Below are 21,472 nucleotides of genomic sequence, written 5' to 3' on the forward strand. Positions count from 1 at the left end.
TGGCTATAAGGGCTGACACATTCCGGTCTCGCCCATTTTTGGGATAGCAGAAATAAACACATTTTTATGGCCTTTTCTGATTAAATTAATATTCGTCATTTAATTAAGAAACCTTCCTGCTGATACTATGGCCGCTGATACTGCTACAAGGTGTCTACAATGAAACGTCCAGATTTTGAAGGTGTTTTAAAAAAAATAGACACAAGTTTTTTCTTGAGGTGTTAAGGATCTCCTGCCTACTAAAGGAATTCGAATTCATGAGTAAATTTTTAGGCTATCTCACGGGCCACCGTTGGGGCGCTCTTGATATTTGACGCAAATATGGCGTCGGCTAAGGAGAAGGCGTGAGTTGTGTGGTTTTCTGAGATTAAGTCCATTTTAAAGGAGTTTCGTCATGTTTATCAGAATGTAGCACCAGACGCAAAGAGGATGAAAGCTTATCACAACAAGTTTCTAGAGACTAGGAGCGGCCTGAAAGGGCATGTCTCCGATGAGAAGGTAGAGTGCGTCCGCATGGCATTTCTTCCGAAGTCCAAGGAAGTCAATTCGTTGGGCCAGCCCTCTGGCTGGCAACACAGGTTCCTTCGTAAACAACTCGGAACATTTTATAAAATCAATACAGGATATCAACCTGCAAAAAGGAGACTGCCTTGTAAGTTTTGACGTTGTTAAGGTTCGGCCTCACAGAGCGCTACGCTATGTTCGCTACGTACGCTGTGTACACTCTGCGACGCAACTAACATAGGGAACATAGCGTACGTAGCGTACGGAAGTCTGTGTGGCCAGTCACATTGGCAATAAATGGAGATATTTTTCTCTTCGTATAGCGAACATAGCGTACGTAGCGCTCTGTGTGGCCGAACCTTTAGTCTGTTCACCAAGGTACCAGTGGAAGAGGTCCTACATGACATAAGAAATAGACTCAGAACGGATCCTGCCTTCCCAGAGCGGTCACCTTTACAAGTTGAGGACGGGANGTGGAACTCCTGGACATGTGCTTAACAACCACATACTTCCAGTTTCAAGATACACTCTACTAGCAAAAGGAAGGTATGGCAATGGGAAACTCATTATCTCCGGTGGTCAGTAATATTTTCTTGGAGCATTTTGAAGAAATGGCAATGGACACAGCTGAATAGAAACCCGATAAATGGCTAAGATTCGTCGACAACACATTTGTGCTATGGCCATATGGACCAGAAAAGTTACAGGAATTTCATCATATCAACAGCATCAGGCCTACCAACAAATTCACTATGGAAGTTGAAGTTAATAATGGCCTTCCATTCTTGGACGTTTTGGTTACGAAGCGGGGTCCTAAACTGACCACCAAAGTGTACCGAAAGTCTTCTCATATCGATCGTTATCTTCACTTCAAGTCCAACATCCACATCACGTAAAAAGGGGAGTCGTTCATAATTCAGTCAATTAAGCGAAGGTCATGTGCCAAAACCAGATTTTAACAACGAAATTAGGAACATGAGACATGATCTGATGTTCATTGAAAATCCAAAGAAATAGTTGACTCTGTAATGAAGCCATCGGCAAGAACAACGAAATTAGGAACATGAGACATGATCTGATGTTCATTGAATATCCAAAGAATTACGAGTACGTAGTTGACTCTGTAATGAAGCCATCGGCAAGAAATCGCCCCTCTTTAGACAGAGTATACCAGGGTCCTGTCCTTATCCTGTAAGTCAAGGGCACTTACGAGAAATTCCGACCCATAGGGAACCGTTTCCATTTCAGAACCAACTTCAAAACTAAACATACCCTCCGTGGGACTGGACTGGTTAGACATGCCCAGCAGACGAATCCGTGTGTGTACAGCATCCCATGCGACTGCGGCAGATGTTACATCGACGAAACAAGAAGACCCCTAGAAGTACGCATTAAGGAGCACAAATATAACTTGACAGACAGTTTTCTGGAAAAATCTAAATTAGCCCAACATGCATACGAGGGTGACCACAAAGTATGTTGGAATGAAGCGAAGGTCTTGCAGACTGAGCTCAACACCACGTACAGGAAATACAAGGAATCAGCCCACTTGTCTCTGCTGGACCATCAGATCAGTCAAACCACTGTGGATATCTCTCCCATCTGGACCCTGTCATCACAGCAGAAGTCAAGTGTAGTTAGAGTGGAAAATTTTGTTTTTCTTGTGTTGGCACCAAAATGAGTATTGCTTCTCTCCAGCAATGATTTCAATCGAGATATTTCTCTGGTGCAAGGCCTCATACGTGTGGAGTTTCAATAATTGAATATTTTCTTAGCTCTCGCAGATGGTTTGTGCTGTGCTTGACTTATGTACTTCTTCTTGAAACGAGCGTAAGGGCCCGGAGATAGGGACTAGCTCTGTCTGTTAGGCCCAAATGAGGAGGTGTTACCTGAAGACGGAGACACAATCCAGTCTCCGAAACGTTGTGTTTCGAAAAATAAACATGACGGTTTTTAGATAAAGACAACACGATGGATAATGTTCAAAAACATAATATGTATTTGTACTGATGTGTCATCGTCACAATCTTTTGGATCAGATATTTCATGGATGAATATTTTTCGATTGATAGTTGTGGAGGAAAAAATTATGTCAATGGTTTGAGGAAAATTGTGTATTGACAGAAAAATTCCTGTACTCATTTATTCATTTATTTGACTTATTTAACGACGCTGTCACTAACACAGATTATATGGCTTCGAATGGTAAGGTAACGAACGAATAATGAATTTGAAAAATGTGGGAGAAAATGGCCGTGGCCTAATTTGAGGTACTCATTTCTACATGTGGAGAGATCGAGAAATACCAAAGACCTACGTCAAGACAGTTGGTGCCTGAGCAAGGTATCTCTCGAATACAAGTTTCCTTCCCTGTGAGAGAGAGTTCAGTTCTTAAACGTATGTCAATTATTCGAAATATATGGCCTATAAAACCCGCATTAATAATTATAAAGAAATAAATAAAATCTGAGGGAAGTTTGGATTTTCCAGCATCCCTGAAACAACCTGGCTCTGTAGAACAGGCTGGGGATATTACGTTTCGAGCTTCATGGGATGGAAAGCAAAGAGGACATCTTGTAGTTGCGGGATCGGGCAACAGATGGCAAGAGCAGCATTACTGCAGTGGACATGAGTCATAAAGCGGGATAGTCCAGAGCCGGGCAAGGGTAAATTTGTACTTGTGCTTAATTATTTAAGCACCACAGTATGGAGATATAAGGGAGCTCGGCATAGGGTGGAAGTGAGTGGTCAGCTTCAGGTCCCGGGCCGCTTTACACTGGGGGAAAAGCCCAAGGTAGCCATTGTATAAGAGGCTGGGTGTGCCTAGAGCCGCTTTGAACACTGTTAAGCAGAGATAAATCTCTTGCCCTTGCTAGGAATTTAACCCGGGCCGTCAAGGTTGCAGCCCGTCTCTATACCGACTGAGCTATCCCTGCTCTTAGTCTAGATTTGGGAGTAGGAGTCAATTTCGCCAACCAAGGCAGTCAGTATTTCATTTGTTACGAGTGTAGTCACATGTGTTGTAATAAAGGCTCGAAACCCCGTGTGGACAGTAACACACATTCAAGAGCACACAGAAAAGGCCTCAAGTGAGAGTTATTTTTGTCAGTCGAATGCCATGCAACACAAATGCTGTTATCCATGTGTTTCTGTGTTTGTTCTTTATTGCTAGTGGGGTGGGACTAAGTCCCTTGTACTGCGGCCACTTCTGGCCTATTGTACCAGCCCCAGATGATAGGTGAGGGTGATTGTGGAGCAACTGGTGGAATGAAGATTGGCAGGGGAAACCGAATACTCGGACAAAACCTGCCCCAGCGCCACTTTGTCCACCACAAATCCCACTTGACCAGACCCGGGATCGAACCAGGACCACAGCGGTGGGAAGCCAGCGACCAACAGCTTGAGCTATGGCGCGGCCATGTGTTTCTGTAAATTACACATTGTTACGACGCATTCTGTGTAGGGGGGAATAAAAACAGGTGAGTTCGGCTGAGTACAGTGAGTCCATACCACGTACCATGGAGTCAGTCTTGTGTACTGAAGGTAGGATATGGCAAAGTCATTAATTGAGCATCATGTCATGAAGACGTAAGGAAGAGTGGATATATAAATTCCCCTCTGGGAGTAGGGCGATGGGTACCCATTGGAGGGCCCCAGATCCTGTCTGGTTGCTGTGCAGAAGAGGAAAATCATTCTCCTATACTATTACTGGGCACGGGGCAGCGCAGTTGGCTGAGGCACTATGCTACAAACCGTGAGGAAGCGGTGTCGATTTGGATTCCAAATAAAGTCATTGGATTTTTAAATTGACCTAATCCTTCTGGCCGCTCTTTGGTCTTCAGCCTCTAACTTAAACGAGTAACAGGAACCTTCCTGGTGGTAAATTGTGGCCGGCTTGTAAGTCTGACAATCTTACCGCCAACTGTTAGCCGATTGTCTAGAAAATGTGGGAACCTCGACGTCTCTCAACCCTATGGGACTCCATGGTCTGTTACAGGGATAGCTTTACCGTTTACCTTTATAATTACCCACCGCCTTGAAAGCCTTAGGGCTCGCATATCTCACCTCGTTTAATATCTGCTGATCCCTGTTCGGTACGACATAGGGAAGATTTGCACACGACCCGGAGGTCTAAAGAATTAATGTGAAGATAGCCTATATTTAGGAGGCCGGCTGCTGGCCTCCATACTGACATAAGCTCCTTGTCTGCAAAGACAAACGTGCTGACACAAAATGGCGTAAAAAAGAATGAGACGCCACGTACAGGGACAAGACGGATATAGGCGTGAATGACCTCGGTATAATGTATTGTTGCCTGTTTCCTAGGCAAATCGACAAGAAAATTTACGTGGCTTTCGGTTTTGGCGAATATGTTTATGGGATACTCACATTTTACACTCACTAATACAATTATTCGCACGTGTAACGTCTTCGAGCGTTTCCTCCTCAATGTTATACACCCTCGCACCGCTATTCTCGGTGGACCGTCTTCGCTTCCTCGAAGCTGCACTGACTCCTACTCTAGTCGGATGCGAACTAACTTGTCTCTTGCCGAAGTTGGACTCTTATATCCTGCACTCGGACTGAATAGGGAACATCTTGTCGAAGTGTTTAGTTTCGCTGTTAGCTGAAATATCCCTTTGCCGCGGAAATTATAGTATTTTTTCACGTGTCGCAGTTCTGAGTTCGAAATTGTGTTGTCTGAAAAATAAATATCAATATTTTGATCGTTTAGGGCGTAGTGGTCAGCATACCAACTACAGCTACAATATTAAAAATATCCAAATTTAGCCCGCAGAATATATTTATAATTTTCGAATGATCCCCATTACAGTCAGAGATCTTTTCCCTGAGGAGTATTAATGGAGTGGCCTCTGTGATGGAGACTCAGTATGATTTCTGCGAGAGAGAAATTTAATTTTTGAACATTATATAGATTAATTTCTCACTTTGGCGGTTTAACAGAGAACAGAGGAAGAGAGACAAAACATTCAAGTGATGAAAGGAAGTAAGAGGAGACGTGATAGATAATAGTAGGAAAAAAATCTGCGTTCCTAGACAGGATATTTTCAGGAAGAGGGATAGGCAGAGACGGTCCAATGTCTTGGCCTCCACGTTCACCAGACTTAACACCACTGAATTTTTCCTTGTGGGGTTATGTCAAGAGCAGTGTGTTCCGATAACCAGTTAACGGACTTGATGACCCGAAGACCTGTATCAGGAAGGAGATCTCGACTATTCGAGCGGACATGCGCCACAGAACATGGCAAGAGCTCGAATATCTTCTGGACGTTCTTCGTGATACCAAGGGAGCCCACATCGAGGTCTACTGAGGGCAATAAAAAACTTCCACAGTTTCATTATGATCTGCCGCGAACTGCATGTGGCTAGCTAAGTTTGTTTGCGCGCCACAGTTTCTCAAAACCCCGATGGGACTTTGTGGACATTCTGTATTTCCTCAACACGTCAAAGCACAGTTTCTCCTGCATGAATGTCCAGTTCCAAAATTAGAAGAATCTACATGTTTCTGTGATATGATTCTCGCAATAAGCGCGACTACTCATTTAAACTGCATTAGTCATCTGGTCTTTATGCCGGAGTAGCAGTGGGTTTTATGTGAGGTGGGAAATGAAGTTTTAAATATTGTTTAGAAGAAATTCATGTTTAAGAGGGTTTACTTATTTACTTACTCATGGAACTGAGCCCTTCTGGAGGAGCTGCCAATTCTGCAGCTATTCAAGAATTTCCCAGTATTTTCTGGAACCCGAAGGTTCATTATCGTGTTCACAAGAGCCCTACAATGGTCCCCATCCTGAGCGAGATCAATCTAATCAATACAATCCCATCCTGTCTCTCTAAGATTCATTTTAATATTGTCCACCTACCTACGCCTTGGTCTTCCTTGTGGTCTCTTTCCTTCTGGCTTTCCCACCAATATCCAATACAAATTATTCGTTTCCCCCATTCGTGCTACATGCCCTGCCCACCTCATCCTCCTTGACCTGATCATTCTAATTATACTTGGGGGAGGGTACAAGAGGGTTAAGATTTTTTAAATATTTTTCTCTAATCTAAACTTACATTTTTTTCTCTTCTCATACGGTATTCCCATCTGAATTTTGTAAGCATTTCTTACAACATACTTTGCCCATCTCATCAGAAAGTATTTCCTCCAGTTTCTGCATAGTCATACTAGTTCTCAGTCAGTGAGGATTAACACGTAATATTTTGTGTGAATTTTCTAACCACTACAATTTTTCTCGCTATTAAAATACACAGACATTTTCCTTTTTCCACTGCGTTCCGTTAATCGTCCGTAAAACAGGATTTCCTGCTCTGTGTTGCATCACAACTTGTCCACAAGGACAGTATTAGGCTGAATACTGTATCAACCCCAGCAAATTGATTGGGAATTCCGTGATGCTCTCCTATTCTGTTCTCATCTGTAAAGTTAGACAAAACAAACCCTGGTCAGCGAGTCGAATATGGCCCTGTAATCCAATTCTATTTGGGTCGTCTCATTCTATGAAACTAATTTTGATCCTGCTGTCGAATTTATTCTAAGGATTTTATAACATCTCCTGTGTAAGTGCTTGAAAATTAGTTCCATTTAATGACATTATTTCAACTTTACTGGTTTCATAGTGCCGTTAGCGCGCCAGCAAAACCAGAACATTGCTTCATGTTTACACATGTTTACACACTTGTTACAGGAACAACAGTCAAGAGGCGAATGTACTCCATCGAAGATATTTTTCAACAACATTTTATCCAGCCTCCATGCCAATGAGGGCCCTTTTGCTGGAAATAAAACGTTTCGCAAGAGTCAAAATTTATGCGCACTAACTCAATTATACATAGTTTTCCTGAGTAGCTGCAAGCAATTCAGGCGGGCAGGAAACGCAGTGCGTATATGGAACGCAAAGGCTTTTCAGTGCCTTTATATACTTCAGCCAACTGAATCTAATCAAAATTATAGCGGGTCTACATACGTCATGCGCCTGAGCTCCGTTTCTATAAATCGTCATCCTCACAACTGCAGTATAATTTACAGTGGGTACGCGGTAGCGTAATTGGTTGAGGCACTCTGTTGCAATCCGGGAGGTCGCGGGTTCGATTCCCGATGAGATCATTGGACTTTTCAACTGACCTAACCCTTCCAGCAGCACTATAGCCCTGGGGTCGACCCATCCTCTAACAGAAATGAGTACCAGGAATCTTCCTGGGGGGTAAAGGGCGGGCGGCGTGTAAGGCTGACAACCTCACAGCCATCTATGAGCTGATTGTCTAGAAAATGTTGGAGCCTCGACGTCTCACAACTCCATGGACTTCCACGGCCTGGTACAGGGATACCATAGCACACAGTTTACTTCCTTGAGAGTTTCCAATCTAAATTGTTCTCGATCTTGGGGGTTCTGTTGCACTTGCTTCTAATAATTTGAACTATGTGAAACACCTAATAAGTTAAATGCATCTACTAATTCCATGAATATGTCGGCGGTCACACTCCCTAGTGATGAACGTATTAAAACGTTTTGAGGTACTGAACAATATGATGGCTTGGGAGTAGACCTGAGCTTCACTTACTTACTTACTTACTTACTTACTTACTTACTTACTCATGGAGCTGAGCCCTTCTTGAGGAGAAGCCAAATCTGCATCTACTCAAGAATTCCCCAGTATTTTATGGAACCCGAAGGTTCATTACCGTGTTCACAAGAGCACTCCACTACTCCCTATCCTGAGCCAGATAAATTCAATCCATTCCATCCAATTCTATCTCTCTAAGATCTATTTTAATACTGTCCACCCAACTACGCCTTGGTCTTCCCAGTGGTCTCTTTCCTTCTGGCTTTCCCACCAATATCCTATATGAATTCTTCGTCTCCCCCATTTGTGCTACATGACCTGCCCACCTCATCCTCCTTGATTTGATCATTCTAATTATACTTGGAGAAGAGTACAAGTTATTAATCTCCTCATTATTTACCCTTAAATTAAAATTCGAAGAACTGAAGGATGTTATACGACATGTCTTGACATTAATTACATAATATTATATTTAAGCATCATTTTGCATTGAGGCTCACTTATAGTTTATCAAATATTCCGTCTATAATGCAAGAAACAATAACATTTATTCATACTTTTATCCGCACAGTGGTCATTATGAGCATAAGATGTTTTTAATATTATAATATTACAAATGGTGTAAAACTTATTAGACGAGCATTGAATTTTTTCTACTTAATTCATTATTTGCGACACTGTGTCACTGCATTTGACAATCTTGTTTCGTTCCAGTATTCACACTGCACAGTGGATCACAAAGAAACGAACAGAAGGTGTTGACTATGTTGCAACATTTGCGATGTGCTTTTCTGAAGGAAGGAAGGAAGATTAGGAAGGATATAATTAATATAATACCAGTGTCTTCTCCATATTCCTGTGAAACACAACAAAGAACGGACAGTATACTGTAATTTGACAGCTCATCCTTAATTCCACCATTGTTTTCTTTTAGTTCCGTAGTCATGTAACGACAGGCGCTATATTCACAGATAGCATCTGCTACACAACCCAACCAGATAAACTGCAGCTCTGCCCTACTCCAGCCAGCTTTTCTCCGAACTTGTTCTCATATAAATTTACCTGTCATACTAACACTGCTCACCCATATTTCTAACGACACCCAACCCCTTACCATTACTACTCTCACCACCTCCCACCTTCTCTCTTTCCCATCCCTTTTATTATGCTACTCTTCTCACACTGTATAAAGGAGGTTCCTGCTACCACATGGAGAATAAACCGTAATATTCACAAATTAACGCTGAGGGGGATTTCCTGTTAATTCGAGCTCATTCCCCGTTCTTTCCATCCATACAAACATCATATCCTTTGTTTACTACGATACATCTTACACGAAATGAATTCCTGGCATTATCATAGTTAAACTACGGATGTGAGTTTCGCTGTTAGTGTAAACAAATGTGAGTCTATGTGGAGGTTATTCATGTCCCCAAAGACAGGCGCCATGTGTATCTACCGAGGTTAGTGAAACAATAACTGTGAGAGAACAGGAGAAATGAGAGAACAGAAGACTATAAGAGATCAAGAGCATGGTGAATATAAAAATCGAAAACAAAGCTCTGTCTTTCTGTACATAATTTTCTCCTCAACGAAGGCATAATTTGGAGGTTCGTCACATGAATGTTCGTGCATCGTTTGTCATTTAATTGTATAATCGGGCTAAATGTCCTAGAATTCTGTTTCTGATGTATATTTTTTCTTGTCAATGAATGTTTATGAGTCTACGCAAAACATCTTTGAGGGTAATGTCACGAGTTTATGGCTCCGTGACTAATAATAACGGGTTCTGGATTGCATGACTGGATTTGTTGGCACTATCTTGTACAATCTCAGTTAATCACGATCAAGTACAACAGCGCACAATAAATTACGGCATAAGACTAGCTCCATTATCCATCTTATTCTTATCCCTTTCATCCTCAATTCGGTCTCGAGGCGGATCCATAGAAAACATCCGTTGATCATCTATGGATGTATGCGAACCAAACAGAAAACACATCTTCCTTTACTGTTGTATTTACAGCGCGTTGCATAACGACGTAATTTATCAGATTGTTGTCTGCGTATTTAGGGCGTTGCCTAGTAATATATATACTACTGTTCCTCGCGTTTGCTTCTGCGAAAACGTGTTTAGCGACCCGTTGCCTAGCAATAGGAATATGCGTCACAGTACTTTACACCTCGAGTATTCAACCTTATGGAAGGAAAGCCCTTTGTGTTCAACGAAATATCAGGTATGGAGATTTTGTTTCACATTTTATGTTGATAACAGAATCTAGTAATTTTCTAACGATGACGTAACTTTGTACGACACCATCTGGTCAAGACACACCGCGAAAAATACTTTAGACACGCTGTACTACCGCAGTTTACTACAGTTGACCACGAAACATTTCATGAACCCCGAAGGTTCATTATTATGCTCACGAGTGCCCTCGTGACACATAATCAGAATGCTCGCCGTTATAGCGAGGAGCTGTTATCCTCACCTCCAAACTGTTCTTTTGTTAAGGTAAAAATTGAAGTTGTCAGTGTGTTTAATTAATTAAGCACCATGCCACGAAGACGTGTGTGGGAGTGGAGGTATACGTGTACTATACTTGACCTCGGCACTCGAGGAAGGTGAGGGGTCAACTCAAATCCCTTCCCCCAATTTACCTCCAGGGAAGGAACGTTCGGCACCAATTGGATCTCAGAGCCGACCTGGACTCTGTGGAGAAAAGAAAATCTCCTGTCCTGCCGAGAATCGAAATCCGGCCGTCAAGTCCGTAACATGTTGCTCTTATTTCCTCGATACATTATCAGTTAGGACCGCATTTCTTATCAGTTTCCTCCTTATCGACCCCACTTCTTTGGGTTTTAACACAAACATTTGTATTTCACTGACGCAGTTTGAAGTATTTAAATAATTAATTGTATTTGCAAGTTATCGTCTTTTCTGCCGACAATAAATTATTGCATTAAATTGCATAAAATTTATAACGATATATAATTCAATTCAGCTGTACCGTTTAAGTGAGAAATATGAGGGAATTTAGCTGAATGATTGTGTTGCATAGCGGAAAATATGAAATATAAATGTAGCAATTTTTACATGTAAATTAACTGCATATCATCTGCGGCTTCCATTACAGAATGCTTGTTAAATAAATGATAAACAAATCAAAGCAAGAAACAAACAAAAATAAACTCCGTGGCCTGTAGTCCACAAGAGAACTATACCGACCGAGCGACCGCCGCTTGTCCGCGAAGTTAGTGCCGACTTTATTGGATAGAGAGTGTCACGTGGTCAGCGCAAGGGATCCCCACGGCCGTTAATCTCGGTTTTCTAGACCGGAGACGCCATTTTCTTGAAATATCTCCTGAATTATCCTCATGTGGCTGAGTGAACCCCGTTCCAGATCCAGTACTTTTCAGAAAATCTGGTAACGCCGGGAATTGAACCCGGAACCTCTGGATCTATAGCCAGGAACTCTTGACCACTAGACCACAGAGGCGGTCAAAGCAAGAAACACGAAAGAAAATTTCAAATTAATGTCATGTTGTACAGAACTATTAGGCTCTACGTCCTCAGGTGAATGGGGCAGGATAAACCTACTTAGTTGGGTCCGTTTTTTACTTTGTTCTTCCAGCCCATTGAAGGCCCAGACCTCTTATTCAGTTCCGTGATCATTTTTACATACGGTATGACTCCTTGGACGAGTGATGAGCCCGTCGCAAGGCCACTACCTAAACACCGGACAACACAAACACAGAAGAACCCCCCCCCCACACACACACACAATACATCCATGCCCTGAGTGAGATTCGAACACACGATTCCAACGTTCGAGCTAGCGAGACAGTTCATGAATTAGATGGTGAGGCTACTGTGACCGGCAAGAGTGGAAGTAAATAGGCTGAAATATTTCAGACATATACAGGGAATGAAATAATATAGTTTATCTTAAAGCATCGTGAATCCGAAAATGGGCGTTGGATCTTTTCAAAAAGGGAGCTGAGAGAAGAGGGACTATTTTGAAATACTATTTAATTGGAAACTGTTAATGACAGGAAAGCAACTAACAGCGTTACAGCACCTAGGCTACTGCTGAGTGAGAAATCGAGACAAGGGACAGGATAATCGGTGTCAGGTATTCGAACATGGAACCTTACCAGTATGAAGCATGAGCATTACACCGTGACGTCTGGTCATAGATCCTTTAAAATTAATTACTGTAATATTAACATTGGCCGGTCACGGTAACCGAGCGGTCTAAGGCATGTACTGTCTTCGCTCGCTTGGAAATCGGGATCGTGGGTTCGAATCACACTCAGGGCATGGATGTTTACTTTATGTGTGTGTATACAGGTAGAGGCCTTGCGACGAGCTGATCACTCGCCCAAGGAGTCCTACCGAATGTGTAAGATCTAGAAAAACCGAAGTGAACGGAGAAGTTCATGGAGGTAGGCCTAGGCCCACTGGGGCTGTAGTGCCAAGGAAAAAAAAATATTAACATTTATTTTCTTATGGAAACCGCAAAAAATCTGTCTAGAAAGCGAAACCAGAAGAATACCTAGCTATTTAAGGAGAAATGGCGTCTCTTTAAGTTGTTTACAGAGTGACAAAACACTTGAGCGATGTAGCGAAGGAGACACGGGGAAACTTTGTGGTAGGCGTTTACTGAACCAACTCCACGACTCCTGTCTCTTTTGAGACAACACAGAGCAGTGGACAACTTTGTGTGTGTGATGCCAAACACAGTTTCGTACACTTGGAGAGATAGAGAATGAGAGAGTCGGAGAGAGTTCACAACTCCGTCCTCGCAAACGAACACATATACACACACACACACACATATATATATATATATATATATATATATATATATATATACAAGCTCCACTATGTACTATACACACTCTCCGGAGCAAATCTTAAAAACACACGTTCATTTCCTATTTACTTTGGAGACTTCGGGCGATGAGAAGGGTAGAGAGGCGTATTCGTGTAGTTTCCTTTTTTCCGGATAAATTCTGTTGTGTTCTATAGATACTAAAAAGTATACAATGAGAACATAATATGAATGTAATACAATGTGGTATAGACCCGTTGCTAGGCAAAGACAGCCAAACAACAAGAACAACGGGCCGTTGCATGGCAGCAGTACACGTGCAACAAAAGAAGTACTGTTGGTAGCTGTGTTTTCTATGTAGTTTGCTCCGAGCCTATATCAAGCAACCGATTGATTTCAGTTCAGTTAGTGCAGTGCAGTAGAGTAAGTTGGTTGGTGAGTGAATGAGTAAATTAAGAGGACTGCTGAGGTTGTCTTTGTTAGTTGTTATTGTGGGAAGCTGGTAGCTGAGACACGTGGATAGTTCGGGAACCCAGAGGAAGGGGGACAGCAAGCTGATAGCAGGTTAGGATATTATCTGTCATTATGAAAATGACAAATGTAGTCTCTCATACGAGAAGACAGAAATACCATCTGTGCATCACTTTTGACTTAAAAGCATAACTGTGTTGCAGTAGTGCCAACTTTAGGGGACTCTATCAGCTTCTGTGACGTCTGATTGACAAGGGCCATTAGACACAACGATTACATGTAAGGCTCTTTAACATGCATGTAAAACAGCGCCACGTCAGATATAATGAAAGAGCTCTTACAGCTGTTCAACCTCTTGTGACCACTTTAATCATTTATCAAAGCGGCCACTGGACTAGCGGAACCGGGATCGCATCAGTGAACTACACAAATCGCATCAACAGATCCGCTTTACAAAGATAAGACTCTCCTTTCATCTGCACGGCTCATTTCAGCTCAACGAGGCGGTTCTCTGTCAGAGGTACTTCTAGGCCACCAGCCTTTTAAACCTCTGAATTTTTCAAGACTTCATTTCGTCGGGGTTTGGAAACTGCCTCGCTTTCGTGGCCCTGTGATACGCTGGGTTCTGGAATGAAATAGGATCAGGCAGTTTGCATTTAAATGAATGCTCTTAAGGCTCATGTAACTCTCAAACCACGGTCCACGACTTTTCATTTCCCGAGATTTATCCAAACGCGGTTCCGTCATTCCACTGACTGCAGAGGAAGCTTCTTGCGGTGGATAACTGCAGTCTGACTCTGTACACAGCTTATAAATTGAATCTTAAAGTCTTCGAATAGAATTCAGAAATTCGGCAAACCTCGAGGGTCTATTCAATTTCTTTGTTACAATCCGTCAGAACACAACAATATCAAGGTCAGTGCCTAGTTTGGCTCGTGCTACATGTTTCGGCTGTTAAAGCAATCATCAGGCAAATACATGATTATCATATTCACACCACTGAACAGCAGTACTAGTAAAATTGGATACTTGATAATTATTACATTATAAAATGCTTGGCATAAAAGTACAATGAACTAGACTACTAAAAAAGGAAGTTATAGGGTAAAACAAGGTTAAGGCTTTTCATGTGATGTTTTATATCATCAACTCAGTTGTTGGTTGTTGTAATTCTGTTATATTCCCTCGGATATAACGATATATTCTAGATTTTGTGTAAATGTAATAAACTGTTTGGAGGCCCATGGTATGGATGTTGGATGGTATTGACGTTAATTGTTTAGCGGGTGCCTCATCTTACAGTGTATTTGTCCGTTCTGTAGGGAATGTAAACTGCAACTCGAGGCTCTATTTCACCTTTCCTTCACAAAACAGAGAATGAATGGTCACATTGGCTTATAAATGTATCATTTGTGGACAAATTGAAATGTTGAATAGAGTTCGAAACTGATCCGAAGCTGTCCTCTCTACGAAGACTGATATTCTTACACATGATATTTAGTATGGAAGACATTCATAGAGTTTCTGAGGAATGTACCGACTGCATAATCAGGGTTCACCCTGAAGCAGGAGGCAGAGTATGCCTCCGAAACGTCTATACACCATCAGACTACACGGTGTTACGTCCAAAGCAATATTATTTACAGCCCTCGCCGTGAAAACAACAGCTCTCATTCTCCGCTACATTTCACTGGAAGATAAACATTTTCCTAAAGTCTATTACTATTATTATAATTATTTTTAAGAATTATGAAGTAACAATTGCATCCAAGATTAATTTTTCGCTGCACAATTTTTGTTATTGTCTACCTGGTACGAATTTCATTTTTTTTTGTCTTTCGTTTTTATGTCTTTGGCATTTTGCTAGCGCTTGCGTTATGGTGGGCTTTTTGGGCTGTTGTGTAGTCATGTAAATATATAAAGAATTGTATTGAACTGAATTATATGTATTTTTTCCTTCGCTTTCTGGCCGCCTACTTTCCGTATTCTGATAAAATGCAAGCAGGCTTACAATATCATCTTGCTGTCTTTCTCTGTACGAGTACGCATATCCCCTCCTCATACAATTTCTGAATGCTTGAACTAACCCTACTGAAACTAATTATGTATGTCATAGCCCTCAGTCAATCTCAAAGTCTTAATTCATAAACACCTCCCATCATCAATACCAACATTACAGCTTCTCAAATTGTTGCCATAATAATCTTAATGTTACTTAAATCCCTGAATGGATTGTATATCGTGGCAGCTTAGCCAGTTTCAACGTAGTACATCATAAACCCCGCCCATCACTAATACCAATATTACAGCCTTGCAAATTACTGAGGCAAAACCTTAAATTGTTTTAACTCATGTACCAGCTTTAATGAAACTTGGTGTAATAATTATTTATATTTACGACCTATAGGTTGTTAATAAATTCAATTACCAATCCGAACCCCGTCTTTAGTCTCTGTGACATGTGACAGTATGTAAGAATATAGAATATAATTAAAAATTAATCATATGTATTATTACCATCGTGAAATGTAGAAAAAGTATTAGATAATTAAGCAACATATAATAAAAACTCTTTTTCCGCTTATCACATAAAATGTACAGTTAAGTTCTACAACTTTTATATTAACTCATTTTCTTTGAAATAATGAAAAACACATCTTGAAAAAGTACTTAGTCACTAAGTTTATTCTTAAACAATAAATTTTTTAGGTTGGTTTCCCTAAACAGGGATCGGCCCATCCAAAGACCTACAATAAAGGAGAACAAAAGAATAACGCCGATATGGATCCAAGCCTGGAACGTGAAACAGAACAGCGATATGAGTCACCAACAGAGAGAAAACCGCGATGTTTTGCTGTTGTCATTATTTTTATTATTTTGTTTGTTTCCTTATATGAATTAATGTGTTTTCCTCCAGTGCTTATCTTTAATTAGTCTTTGAATTTATGTTGTGTTTGTCCATTATGTAACTACTTTTATCTAATTTGATTTGTCTATTTTGTTTTTGTACTTTTATCTACATTGTGCTGTGTCTGTAATTGGCCTTGCGGCTGTTGGCTCAGCATAAAAATAATAAAGAACTGAGTTGAAATGAATCAAATTATTATTGTTTCAATCGACTATGAAGGCAGCATGGCAATCACCACAGCCACATCATCATCAACTCGTAGATTTTTACCCGAAGGACATTAGGTGTGAGAAGAAACGTCCAGAATTTTTTTTCAAACACCAACGGTTTTATATGGGACAATTTTTTTTTCACTGGCTCTACGGCCCACTTGGGTCCTGGCCTCTGATTTTTCAGTTTCATGATCATTTTACATACAGACGGTAGGACTCCTTGGACGAGCGATCAGCTCGTCGCAAATACGGAACAATTTATTCAATTATTTCTTGAATTTCAATGACATTAATAAGGAAAAGCGACATCATAGTGTACCATATAAAATGTTTTATTTCAAATAAAAATTACTAAATTATCTTCTGTGTACATTATGTAAATAAGAGGTCTGTATATTTGGAAATTCTTGTGCAAAACATTTTGAAGTTGAATGAGTTAAACGTAATCTCAATGAACAATAATATCTGTCACAAGCCAAGAAGCAAATGGCTGACGTCGTTACAAAATTTGTATGCAAGTTTCTATTCTTTCGTTTGTTCCCTTATAAAATACACTTCATTGTTGAAAGCGAGTAACGAAAATTAGTTTGCGGTTCGACGCAATAAAAAAAATTATATGGTTCCTTCCATCTCTTGGTCAATTTCATGCTTGAACGTTAAAAAATTGTTCTCAAATAAAAACAACGATATTTTCGGGAAACTACAAATCTCGGCGTTTTTACTCTCAATTCATTTGTTTATGTGCTGTTGCCGTTGCGGCACTAGGAGAATCATATATCCAAGAATTACAAGGAGTAGTAGGTTCCATTACGCTAACTCATTTATGCTTTTATACGTACGTTTTGTTCCAACCGGGAATTCGGAGAATAGAACATTCCTGCGACAGAGAGATTAAACTTTGTTAAAATAAAACAAAAATTTAAATTGCAAATGCTCGTCACAGATGAAAAGAAGAGAATTCCACCTTACAGAAACATCTCTTAAACCATGGATCTTCCAATTTTTGCCTCTGTCTTTCAAGACCTAAGCGTATATGGCAAGACAAAATTAAAATGGATCTTAGATAAATTGAGTGCAAAGTGTGAACTGAATTTATTCGCATCTGGAGAAGAACAAATGGCGGACTTTGGACACTCTAATAAGCCTACGGATTCCATAAGGAGCGAGGAATTTCAGAGTTGGTGAGCAACTGCTCGCTCGTCAAAAGGCTCTCTGCTCCGTGGTTCATGGTCGTTCTGCAGTGATGGAAGCGTTATTATTTTTCAATACTGTGTATTTTGCTCTGTATTCTGATGATATGTTTATGTGAAGAATTATCCGACGATTCGGAGCAATGCACTGCAGCTCAGATGTTACAGAGACAGACCTCTGGTTTCGTCTAGCCGGGGTTCGATTTCCGGTAGGAGAAGAGATTTTCTCTACCCTACACTGACGAGACCAGATCTGGCCCTCCCACAGCGTCCTCCCTAATGAGTACCGGAGTTAAAACGTAGTAGTAGTAGTAATGTAGTACGAATGGGGAGAAGAAGAATGAATATAGGATATTGCTGGGAAATTCATAGGGAAAAAGCCCACTAGGAAGGCCAAGACGTAGAAATGTGGATAATATCAAAATGGATTCTAGAGAGATAGGATGAGGTGGATTGATCTGGCTCAGGATAGGGATCAGTGAAGGGTTCTTGTGAACATGGTAATGAACCTTAGAATTCCATAAAATATTGAGAAGTTCTTGAGTAGCTGCATAAACCCTCTGGTGGCAAAAATGTGAAACTATAGTAGATTTTACTACGCAGAGCAGGAATGTATTTTCAGTGAGCAGATCTCGTGTTTTGCGGGTTGCCGCGCTCCCGCTTCACAATTATAAACATGTTCTTTTTCCCGCCTAAGTGTTTTAGTTGCTTCATTAGGGACAAGTGTTCCAAAAAGTGTTCCAAACGACGCTCCGCGGATGCGAAATTTCGTAAAACTCTCTAAAAAGTTTAATATTCCCTCTAGCTACTGACAATATTATATCAGCTTTACTCAATGTTAGTAGGGGCATGCAGTAGCGTAGTTGGTTGAGGCACTATGCTACAAGCCGGAAGGTGGCGGGTTCGATTCCCGACGAGGTCATTGGATTTTCTTCAATTTACCTAATCCTTCCAGCCGCACTATGGCCCTGGGGTCGAATCAGCCTCTAAGAGAAATGGGTACCAGGAATCTTCCTGAGGGATAAAGCGCGGCCGGCGCGTAAGGCTGACAACCTTACCGTCATCTATGTGCCGATTGTCTAGATAATGTGGGACCCTCAACGTCTCACAACCCTATAGGCCCTCACGGCCCGTTACAGGGATAGCTTTACTTTACTTTACACAATGTTTTTTTCTTTTTGCTAGTGGGGTGAGACTAAGTCCCTTGTACTACGGCCACTTCTGGCCTATTGTACCAGATGATAGGTGAGGGTGATTGTGGAGCAATTGGTGGAATGAAGATTGGCAGGGAAAACCGAAGTCCTCGGAGAAAACCTGTCCACCACAAATCCCACTCGACCAGACCCGGGATCGAACCCGGGCAGCCGCGGTGGGAAGCCAGCGACTAACCGTTTGAGCTATGACGCGGCCCTTTTACTCAATGTTAGTACCAAACCAATTCAAGACTGTTGATAATGGTTAAAAATACCGTATGCATACTTGAACTCTTTTTTTTTCCATAGAAGAAAATTTTCCCGATAAATGTTGGAGGATTACGGCAGAATTTTAAGTGAAGTAATTTTCTAAACGGAGAGATTTTATTCTGCATAAGTAAACATACGTCACCATTTGAACAAATTTATTTACGTATATAGACTTCAAATTAATTCTACGTGGCGTTCTTTTTGATGGATAACAAACCTCCCTTTTGGAAGCATTGTTTTAAGAGCCAGCCATTAAAAATAGTTTAAGCTTAGAAATACACCACTTGTTTCAGTGCGTTGTATTATCTGAATTTCTAAGTACTCATGGGAATTAAGCTTCCCTTCTAGAAACCAAATGAACTCTGGCACTTCCTTAACAACTCTGGTGACCTCCTAACATTCCCCAAAAAGCGTGCAAGCCTGGAGTGAATTTCTTTTTCATTCCGCGTTATAGAAGTTAGGGCTAATTTATCCAAAAGAAGAAGTCTTTACGTCCGTCCAAGCACTGTCCTGCAGATACACAAAGAACGAGTGGAGTAAAATCTCCACGCATTTTAGTAATATTAAACAGCGTGAAAGAAAAATCATAAATTTGAGATAATTAAAGAACCTGAAGGCGATTGGCCACGCGGGAAAACTAGGATTTCATGGAAGGATAATTCTAAAACGTAAATCTAAAAAAAAAATTGTTCCTGTGCTTAACTAATTAAGCACTCCGTCATGAAGGCGTATGGGGGATTGGATGTATAGATCCACATTTTCTTGACCTCGGCACTAGCTGGAGGTGAGTGATCAGTTTCACGCCCCAACCGCCTTAACCCGGAAAAGAGCCCCGGTAACCATTGGATGGGAAGTTAGGTGGACCCCAGAGCCGGTCTGGACGACGTGGAGAAGAGAAAATTCCCGACCTATCGGGACTCGAACTCCGACTCCTCGATCGTCCATCCAGTCGCTATACAGATTACGGTATCTGGGGTCCCTAATCCCCGAATGAAATAAGGTTTAAGATTTTGGCTTAGGACGTTACTGGTTATTTGGGGTCTATAGAAGTGGACACTTCTTGATTAATTAAATAAATATTAGCATCTCAAAATGATTCTGCTCCATGGAACGGCCGAGTATTTTCAAATTATCAGTGACCAGTGATCTGTCACCAGTTCCAAGGGCATGATATTTCACGGTGCAAATTTATTTCATTTTCTTTCACCTAGAGATATACCTGAGAAAGACTCCAAGTGTTATGTAAGCTGGTCGGTGTCCATGTATTATTGTACAGCAGGCATCTCCTCCAGTTATGAGACGCCGTCACTGCAGCAACGGAACCAAAGGTTTAAAAATCTTGCGAGAAAAACTGAATTCAATTCAGAGCCATAAAAATGAAACCCACATCCTCATATACTCCTTCTTATCACTTTAATATCATTATCCCATTTACATCTAGGTCTCCCGCATAGCTTCCTCCTCCTCCTCCTTCATCTTCTTCTTCTAATCCTGTTGTTCCCACTTGGAGCATATCACGGACCAATTTCCACACCGATACAGAAAACCCAAAGCATTTCAAGAAAATATAACGAAACGCGGAGAAACACCAATGTCTCGATCTTGACTTCAACCCACAACCCCAGGGTAAGTACCGCCTGTGTATTTACTGGGTTCTCTGTGTCCTATCGGAACTGAGGTTACAAAAGGACTGAGGCGAATGTAAGGGCTAAGTCGCACTGCACGATAAAGAACGGAAAGTGGGTGATGAGTAGTCGAGTGTTGATTCATTGCGCTAATTGGCCAAATTAATTAAACATCCAGCTCGCTGTCAGGAGTCTGACATCATGTCATAATGTCAGAGTGGTGAACCGTGTCCTCGGGACTACCTTCATGTTGTACGAGTGACAGAGAACAGCATTAGTTCCTGTACGGGGTTTGGGAATTATATTTATGGAGTCTGTTGGGAATTATTTCCACTCAACTGGTTACGTCATTTGCAATGACGATCTTTAAGAACTGAGCTGTATTAAGTTCATTTCCAGTCAACTGGAAAGCAGACCGTAACGGGTCTGGATGAAGCAATCATATGTCTACTTAACAAGAGAACCACTGGTATTACCTGAATTATTTTGAGTCTAATTAATTAGAAATTAGAGACATATTTATTATTTGCTATTTATTTGAGGGAAAGAAAAAGGCGTAGGTGGGTGGACAATATTAGAATGGATGTTAGAAAGATAGGATGGGATAGTATGGATTGGATAGATCTGGCTCAGGATAGGGACCAGTGGAGGGCTCTCGTGAACACGGTAAT

The 21,472-nt window shown here is 41.1% G+C and overlaps 1 protein-coding gene across 1 annotated transcript in view; it reads right to left on the reverse strand.

Annotated features, from left to right (window-relative positions):
- Positions 1-21,472, reverse strand: part of LOC111865756 (zinc finger protein 271) — a 189,478-nt gene that overhangs the window by 21,920 nt on the left and 146,086 nt on the right. The window lies entirely within an intron of this gene.

This window comes from Cryptotermes secundus, unplaced genomic scaffold (genome assembly GCF_002891405.2).
Source record: "Cryptotermes secundus unplaced genomic scaffold, Csec_1.0 scaffold183, whole genome shotgun sequence".
In the NCBI taxonomy this organism is placed as follows: Eukaryota; Metazoa; Arthropoda; class Insecta; order Blattodea; family Kalotermitidae; genus Cryptotermes; species Cryptotermes secundus.